The following is a 9321-nucleotide window of genomic DNA, read 5'->3' on the forward strand; positions in this document are numbered from 1 at the left end:
AGCTTACTCTTTGCCACATGTTTTTTTTTGCCTTCCTCTGAATCAACATGTTAGGGCATGTTAGGTTAGGTTATGGGTTGAACTAGATGGACTTAAAGTCTTCCTTCAACCTTAATAACTATGTAACTATGTAATAGTGCTAACAGTTTAGATGTGAGACCAAACGCTTACATAATGTTAATGTGTCATAGTTGCAAGCAGAAGTTACTGAATCAGAGCTGTCACTCAATGAGGAGTGTCACACCACCCAGCCCATAACTCACAGCAGAAAGGAAGTTCTGCTGAGGACACACGTATAACCCTTTAAAGACATACTGACAAACTGTTGCAATCAAAATTATTCAATCCAAACTGTTGCAATCCAAAATGTACAAACTTTCTGCTGTTTGCAATAAACCAATGAAGCAAAACAAGTTGTTTGTCCACGTTTATCCTAAAATGACACTTTTAATAACTAGGGCAGTCCCCTGCATGACAAGCATCTTTAGTAGAGCACCCTTTGGCTATTGTGACCAACTGCAAGAATGATACAAGACACCAATTTTTATCAGCTATCTTAAGTAATCCCAGTCCATTCCTCATAGGCAATGGCCGCAGGTTAACAAATATTCTTAGGTTCCCAGAAAAGTTGCCAAAAAATTTAAGAGAAGAAATCATTGCCTTGTATGAACAAGGAGATAAATACAAAAAGATAGCAAAGGCATTGATTGTTCATAGAAGTACAGTTTAGAAAAGTTTTCAAGATCAGTGTTAAAGGAACTCCGTCTACACTTTCACGTGATAAAATAAGGATGCTGCCACCAGATTCCAGAGAAGGAAGGTGGTGCAAAAGACCTGCAGCAAGATTAGGTATCAGAAGGAACTCAGGTTTCAGCTTGCACAATTAGGTGGATATTAAACACTGAAGGTCTCCATGTCCAAATTCCAAGATGTGCAACTCTAGTGGTACAAAATCACAAGAAAAGTCACCTACAATATGCCCAAAGCCAAAGAAATAAACAGCAAAACTTTTGGGATTCTGTTCTGTGATGAAACAAAAATTTTGGGACTATGGATCGGTATGTCTCAAAGAGTAAGAATTAAGTATACATTGGAAAGAACACCATGCCTACAGTGAAGCATAACGGTGACTCAGTGATGCCTATAGTGATGCCTACAGTAAAGAACAGTAGTGACTCAGTAATGCTCTGTTTTCTCCTGCCATAGAAATCTGCAGTGTGTGAAGAGCAAGATGGATTTAATTACCGTATGTGTATGTGATGACTGCAGAAAGTGTCATGCCTTTTGTGGGGAAGCAAAAGGTTTGACATCATTTGACATTCCATAGGACAATGATCCCATGCATACCTCGAAGTCCACCAAGACTTGGTTTCAGAAGAAGTCATGGAAGACTCAGAAGTGGCTATCACAGACGCCTGGATTAAACCCAATAGAAAATCATTGCTTGGATTTGAAGTACTTGGCCGCAGCATGCAAACTTAAGAATATTAGTGACCATGAGGGCAATGTCAATTAGAAATAGGCTAAGATCCCTCAGGAATGCTGCCGGAAGCTGGAGTCTTGCTGTGCATCATGTTTACAGCAGGCAAAACAGCCAAAGGGACTCTACTAAGTACTATAGACGCTTGTCACAAACAGGTGGAATAATTTTGAGACTGTAGTAGACATTAAAAGGAAGACGTGTTTAAGTGGAAAAAACACATTTTATATTAGTTGTGTCGGGCTTGTAAAATTGTTGCTGTTTGCAAGTTTTGATAACAGCAAAAAGTTTGCAAATTTGGCTAATAAACCTAATTTGCTATGGGGGTTGAATAATAGAGATGAGCGAACCTACAAGGTTAAGTTCTGTTCAGGAAACGTCCCCACGTTCACCAAACATGTTTGCCAAGCACTTCGGCGAACATACCCGAACCCTATTGAATTCAATGGTAGGAAAAACCAAATGTATACACACCTTAACTCCCTTAAGGTACTCCCAACAAAAAGCTTCCCAAACTGCTCAAATTAGGGGCAAACACCAGGAAAAGTGGCATCAATTGACCCAAGGTACAAATAGGATAATCGCGCAGCATGGATGCATGGGGCAGGGCCTGGGACCTGCTTGCTTGAACAGGTGTATGAGTGTTTGGGCTCATACTCACATGAGAGAAACTCGGATGAGTCTCGCACGTCAATACCCGCCACTGCACCCGGCACTCAGGAGCGGAGTGTGAGTGCCGGGTATTGACGTGCGAGACTCATCCGAGTTTCTCACATGTGAGTATGAGCTCTTAGGTGTAGGCCTAGTTCTCTGAGAGGTCTGCCAAATTCAGGCAACACACATGAATGTGACCCAATTTGGAATCCAAACATTTACAAAAATTAGGGGCAGACACCAGGAAAAGTAACATCATTTGACCCACAGTAGAAGTTTGATAATGGCACAGCAGCAGTGAGCCATGGGCTATTGAGCCATGCATGAAGTATCAGGGTATGGGCCAGCATTTACAGCTTTGAATTGAAGTTTCAATTAAGACAAAAAATGAGGGCATGCCAAGTCTACTCTACTACACACCATTATTGTATCATCTATTTCCACAGAGTCAAACCAGTATAATGGGCCTCTGGCACAACTTCCACTACAGGCAACCCAACAGATGGAGACCCAACTTGGAGTCTCTACATTTCAAAAAAATATTGACATACACCACTAAAGTGGCATCAATTTACACAGAGTAAAAACAGTATAATGGGCCTCTGGCACACCTTCCACTACAGGCAGTCCACCAGATGGAGACCAAACTTCGAGTCTCCACATTTCAAGAAATTGTTTGTAACATCATCAACAGTAACAATAGTAGGCACAGAAGCCACGACAAAGGCGTCACAGACTGCAATAGCGCGAGATGTATGACACTAAAAATGACTCCATCGTCTAGTCTGCCCAGTCTGTGACTGGGGTGCAAAAGTCATTGGAGATCCATTTTGATGAAAGTTAGGCAGTCTATAATTTCAGGGAACAGCCAGATACACTTATTCATCAGGACACCACCAGCAGTGCTGAAGACACATTCTGAGAGTACTCTGGCTTCCAGGCATGACAAAAACTCTAATTTGTGACAGATGAGCTCAGGCTACTCTTCCATTTTTAAACCTATAATGCTACAGTCCAGGTTCTCATATCAATGTTTCTAGGACTATACAGCATGATGGAAGCAACAAAATTTGCAAAAGTAATAAACTTTATTTAAATATTTCAAACAATAGGGCGTGGCTTGGGCATGGAGCTGTCAGCACACATCTCTCCTGAGCTCCAGCGTGCCTGAGACCTCTGCAGCAATTATATAGCCACCATCAGCTCCACTCACCCACCCATGTTGAAGAGCAAGGTCGGGCTCCGCTCCCAGGCACCCAGGGAGCTTACAGCAGGTCCTGCAGGCTCCAGTATCACCAGGTACATGTTGGTGTCTGGGAGGGCGGGAAAGAGAGCAGCTCCTTCAGCCATGGTGGAGGGGGGAGGTGCTTCCTCCTCCTTGCAGCAGCATGAACACAGGAGCTCTCCACCTGGAAATGCAGGCACTCAGAAGAATGGGGCCACAGCAGAGAAGGCACAGGAGAGAGGACGAGTGATTGCTGCACCAGGGACCAGCCGCTCACCACAGAAGCTGACAGGAGGGAGCCCAGCACAGAGCAAGGGAGAGGTGAGAGCTGTGACCTGCCCCTCCAACCCTGGACAGACTGTGTCACAGGCTGGGGACCTGTCTCCCCCTATACTGCACCCTTATCAGGCTCAGGAAACTGAAATGGGCCCCCCACTACTACCACCAGGGAGGCATGAGAGAGGGGCCTCTCCCAGTCTAGTGCCAAAGGACATTGTGCCCACCATCACTGCATCTCATGGCCTCCACACACAGGCTCCTGTTAGGTCCCTGGCCTCTGATGACTATATAACTGCCTCTGAGCTGAGAGCGCAGCTGAGTGCCTTCCCTACAAAGGCTGACATGGAGGGCTATATACAGCGTCTGGAGGCAGTGTGCAGGAGTGAAGTGGGGTCCCTTAAGGAAGACGTGTCCCACCTTACCACCACTGTCTCTGCATTAGAAGCTAAAGTGGAGTCGCTTTCCTCACAATTGCAGAGTCAGCAGCATCTTCTTGACCTACACTCAGAGACTTTCAGTGTGGTCCTAGATATGCTGGAGGACTCTGAGAACGGGAACCGGAGGAATAATATCAGGCTCCGTGGGATCCCTGAGTCCGTAGCCCCACGTGACCTCTCCTCGGCCCTCCATGGCATTTTCAATTCTCTCTTAGGGAGGTCACCCACTGAACACATTGAAATTGACAGAGCCCACCGCTCGCTAGGCCCAAAGAACCCCGATACATCTAAGCCGAGGGACGTCATCTGCAGGATTCACTACTTCCAAACTAAGGATGACATCATGCGTAAGGCGAAGGACCACGATGCTATTGACTTTAATGGGTCTGATGTCCTTCTCTTGTCTGACCTCTCACGCTTCACCCTGGCTAAACGGAGGGCACTGCGCCCCCTCCTGGAGGTGCTGCGGGAAAATAAGATCCCCTACAGTTGGGGTTACCCATTTCAATTACAAGTACGCAGTGATAAAGGATTGATAATTTTGAGATCCCCGTCAGATCTGCAGAACTTCACCGCTGCACTGGGCTTACCCATTGTCACACTGGGAGACTGGCCTCGCCTTACTGCGTCTGACCTATGGGGCCCACGCCGTGCTGGAGGCCCCCACACCGGGTCGCTGGGAAAGAGGAAACGGGGCTCCCGCCGTAGACCTGCCTCCGTTACTCATGCTGATGACACTTGATCACCTAATTCAGACCTTATGATCACTATTGCCCCTTTTCTCTTTTTGCTTTCTTGCCGCCTACATTGTCCCTCCATTTTGCCAGGCTCCCACAGGGGGCTTGGTTGTGACTTTGCTTTAGCCTGTTAATTGTGGATGGATTGGAGCCACATGTTTTGTAGCGGTGATATTCCTATTTGATTCTACCTGGGACTCCTGAGCGGGGTTCCTAACATGGTTCATTTTGCACTATTTATGAATGTCCACCTACATCAATTGACTCCTCATGTACTGTGCTCAACTGTTGCACTACCGAATTAATGTGTTAATGTTATTTTATGTTGGCTAAAGCTGCTCTTTCTCCTGAAATGTGATTTTTGATGATACCCCTTCGGGGGCTTGTTATGACTCTGCTCATTTCGACAAATGTACTTGGCCCATGATCCGCTGTTATGTTCATTAACAATGTTTATGTTACCAAGGTCATGGGCCTACTGGGTAGAGTTGGATTTTTTTTTTTTTTTTTTTCTTTTTTGCTGCAGGGGCTCGGCTGGTTGCTCTCTGCTCAATCACCTCCCCACTAGGGTGTGTCTCTGACACTACTTCTCAGAGTTTTCTCTGATATTGTCCTGTACCCTTGAGGCCTAGTGGCTTCTTGGTTTTTCTCTTTTTTTTTTCTGGTCGGAACCCTGTCTTCCGGCTGAACTACTCTCTTTCCTTGGTGCTTTACTTTCTCTGTTTCTATTTTTCCCCACTTTCCACCCCTCCTACTCCTTTCCGACCCGATTGTACCACCCGCAGGCCCGATAGTTCCTATGGCGTCTCTACAACTCTGCTCGCTTAATGTCAGGGGGTTTAATGTCCCTGAAAAGCGATCAAAGGTTTTATACGGTATGCATAAGAAACGGGTTGACATACTTCTGCTGCAGGAGACACATTTCCGAGCAGACAGAATCCCTAAGCTTAACCATAAATACTACACACAGTGGTTCCATGGCAGTAACTCTGACTCCAAGTCTAAAGGTGTCAGCATTGCATTGCACAAGTCTTTACAGGCTCAGGTAGTTGCCTCTAAAGCGGATTCTAATGGTCGATATGTGTTTTTAAAGCTCAAAATTGCCCATGATTTGTTCACCATAGCTAACATTTATCTCCCCAATCAAGACCAGGTCCGAGCGTGCAGAAAGTACCTACGGGACCTCTCGGCCTTTGCGGAAGGCTATGTGATTATGGGAGGGGACTTCAATATGGTGTTGGACCGCGCTGTGGATTCCTCTTCGGGCAGGTCAGCGGTGTCCCTCTCACAGCTGGAGAGACTGCGGCGGGCCCTGACGGACTCAAGGTTGGTGGATGTTTGGAGGTTACTACACCCCACTACCCGAGATTATACCTACTTCTCCACAGTACATAATTCCTATAGTAGATTGGATTATTTTTTGATCAGCCACGGGCTCCTGTCTCTTGACCCAAAGTCTGACATTGACACGATGTTGTGGTCAGACCATGCCCCAGTTTTGCTCTCCCTTCGGCTGCCGAGCCTTTCTCCGAGAGAATGGACCTGGTCCTTAAACCCTGGTCTCCTTGGAGATCTAACATGTCAGGCGGCCGTGCGAACAGCAATCTCAGACTTTCTAGATTTTCACAAGCATGACCCCACGGCCATCCCATACCAATGGGAGGCTCTGAAGGGAGTAATACGGGGAGTATTTATACAACAGGGGGCCCGACTGAAGAGAGAGAGGGAGACTAACATTGTGGGTTTGTTGACTCGTATCCAAACTCTGGAGTTGGATCATAAACGGACTAGAGATGCTGGGGTGCTGGCTGATCTCCTCCGGGCACGCTGTGAGTTGAGTGCCTTGTTGGACACGACGTTAGCACGACAGAGGGACCGCTTTCATAAATTTCTGTATAAGTACTCTGATAAACCCGGGAGAGCTCTAGCGAGGTTTTTGCACCCCCGTGCTCCCACCACTTATATCCCTACCATGAGGTCTGCTACGGGTGAACTGGTCCATTTTCCTGAGGAGATTGTGGACTCATTCAGAGCATATTACGACTCTCTCTACAATTTAAGTGGCCCGCTGTCTGATATGTCCCCTTCCGAGTTTCAAGCACGGGTGGACGACTACATCCGGGACACTGAGCTCCCGCCTATGTCGGTGGAGGAGTCTGAGGCCCTGGAGAGTCCTCTCTCGGAACAGGAGGTTTTAGACACGATAAAATCTTTGGCTAATGGTAAAAGCCCTGGTCCTGACGGATTCTCCGCCACCTTCTATAAGTTATATGCGAATTCCCTGGTCCCCTTCATGACCAAACTGTTTAACTCCATCTCGGCCAGCTGCCCCTTTGCCCCCCAAACGCTGATGGCCACAATCACCGTGATTCCTAAACCGGGAAAAGATCCCCTATTGTGTGCAAGCTATAGGCCCATATCCCTCATTAATGTGGATGTGAAGGTGTTCGCGAAAGTGTTAGCTGGTAGACTGAACCCTATTCTCCCTGGGTCCATCCATAGTGATCAGGTGGGCTTTGTGCCGCACAGGGAGGCCAAGGATAACACGGTGAAGACGTTGCTTCTGACCTCATACATGCGCACAGAAAAGGTACCAGCATGTTTATTATCTATTGACGCTGAGAAGGCGTTTGATCGCCTAGGCTGGACCTTTCTACGTGCCTCCCTGAAGCAACTGGGAGTGGGACCTAACATGTTGGAGAGGATTTTTGCTCTGTATCATAGGCCTATGGCCCATCTTAGAGTGAACGGTACCCTTTCCCCGCCCATTGACATAAGAAACGGGACCCGTCAGGGTTGTCCCCTTTCCCCCTTACTTTATATCCTTGCGATGGAGCATCTGGCAGTGGCATTACGGAAGACTCCTGATATTGAGGGTCTGCGGATTGGCCAACATGAGTTTAAGATATCCCTGTATGCGGATGATTTATTGCTGTACATTACCAACCCAACCGTGGCTTTTCCTGTACTCCTCCGAGAGTTCCGTAGGTTCGGGGAGGTTTCAAACTTTAAAGTCAACTACTCCAAGACGGAGGCGCTCAATATCTCCCTGCCTGATGATCTAGTCTCTCAGCTTCAGGCGTCCTTCTCTTTTAAGTGGAAGACCGATGCCTTAAAATATTTAGGAGTCTCAATACCTGCTGACATTAGCGCAACATATGCTCTGAACTACGTCCCGCTCCTGCAGAAAACTATCTCGGACCTTAAACGGTATGGCAGACCTCAGCTATCTTGGTTCGGACGGGTGGGAGTGGTCAAAATGGATATTTTACCCCGATTCCTCTATCTTTTTCAGACTGCTCCAGTGCAGGTTCCGGATTGCTTTTTCAGGCGCCTGCAGTCAGCTATCAATAGCTTTATTTGGGGAACTAAGAAGCCGCGGACTCGGTTCTCAGTGTTAGTGAGACCCAAGACTAAAGGGGGGGTAGGCCTTCCTGATTTTAAACGTTATTATTAGGCAGTCTTGCTCTCTAGGATTGTCGACTGGAGGTTCGGTGATGCTCATAAACAGTGGGTGCTCCTGGAGAAACTTTTATCGCCCTCTTCTTTGTACTGGCTGCCTTGGCTGGGGGGGACCGGACGCCCACCTGTGTCGAGTTTTGCTCCACTCACACAGATTGTTTTGAGGTTCTGGGATAGATCCTATGTGAAATTACGCCTGACCTCCCGATTGAGCAGACTGAGTCCCCTTTTTGACAATCCGGCCTTTCCCCAGCAATGAATAGATCTACGTATCTGTGTTGGTCACGACTTGACGGGGTGGGACTGGGTCAGGTGAAGGATAAGCTTGCGGGGCTCTCCGGCATGCGGGGGTTACGAGGTTCTGATCTTACGACACCGCTGTCCTGGCTGGAGTTTCTGCAATTGCGGAGCTTTCTTTCCAGTGTGCCGATGGGGGCGCTGACACCATTTGAGTCCCTGATGCTCCCTACCGAGGGTCCCTCCCACGTGGTTTCGGTGCTCTATGGCCTGGTCTTGAATTCACTTCCCCCTACTACGCTTGGATTTATGGAGGCTTGGGAGAGGGACCTGGGGATCACCTTTTCTGAGGCGGATAGTCTAAAAATCTTCACTCTTGCACATAAGATGACGATGTCCAGTCAGGCGCAGGAGAGGAATTATAAATTACTGACACGCTGGTATAGGTGTCCCGTCCTTCTCCACAGGATTAACCCGGAGATCTCGGACGCCTGCTGGAGATGTGGCTCTGCCACGGGCTCTGTGCTTCATGTTTGGTGGTCCTGTGGTCCCCTGCAACCCTTCTGGAACTCAGCCTTCGATGCCTTTCATTTGATGACTGGGGTCCGCCACGAGCCCTCCCCCCAAATGGCACTACTGTCCCTGATACCCAGTTCGATAGCTTCCGTTAAAAAGGGGATCCTGAGATTTTGCCTCATAGCTGCTAGGGCAGTTATTCCCCGACATTGGAGGTCCACTGAGGTCCCCTCCACGGAGGAATGGATAGATGAAATGGATAGATTACATCGTCTAGAGTTGCTGGTGGCGGGT

Source organism: Ranitomeya imitator, chromosome 3 (genome assembly GCF_032444005.1).
Source record: "Ranitomeya imitator isolate aRanImi1 chromosome 3, aRanImi1.pri, whole genome shotgun sequence".
NCBI lineage: Eukaryota > Metazoa > Chordata > Amphibia > Anura > Dendrobatidae > Ranitomeya > Ranitomeya imitator.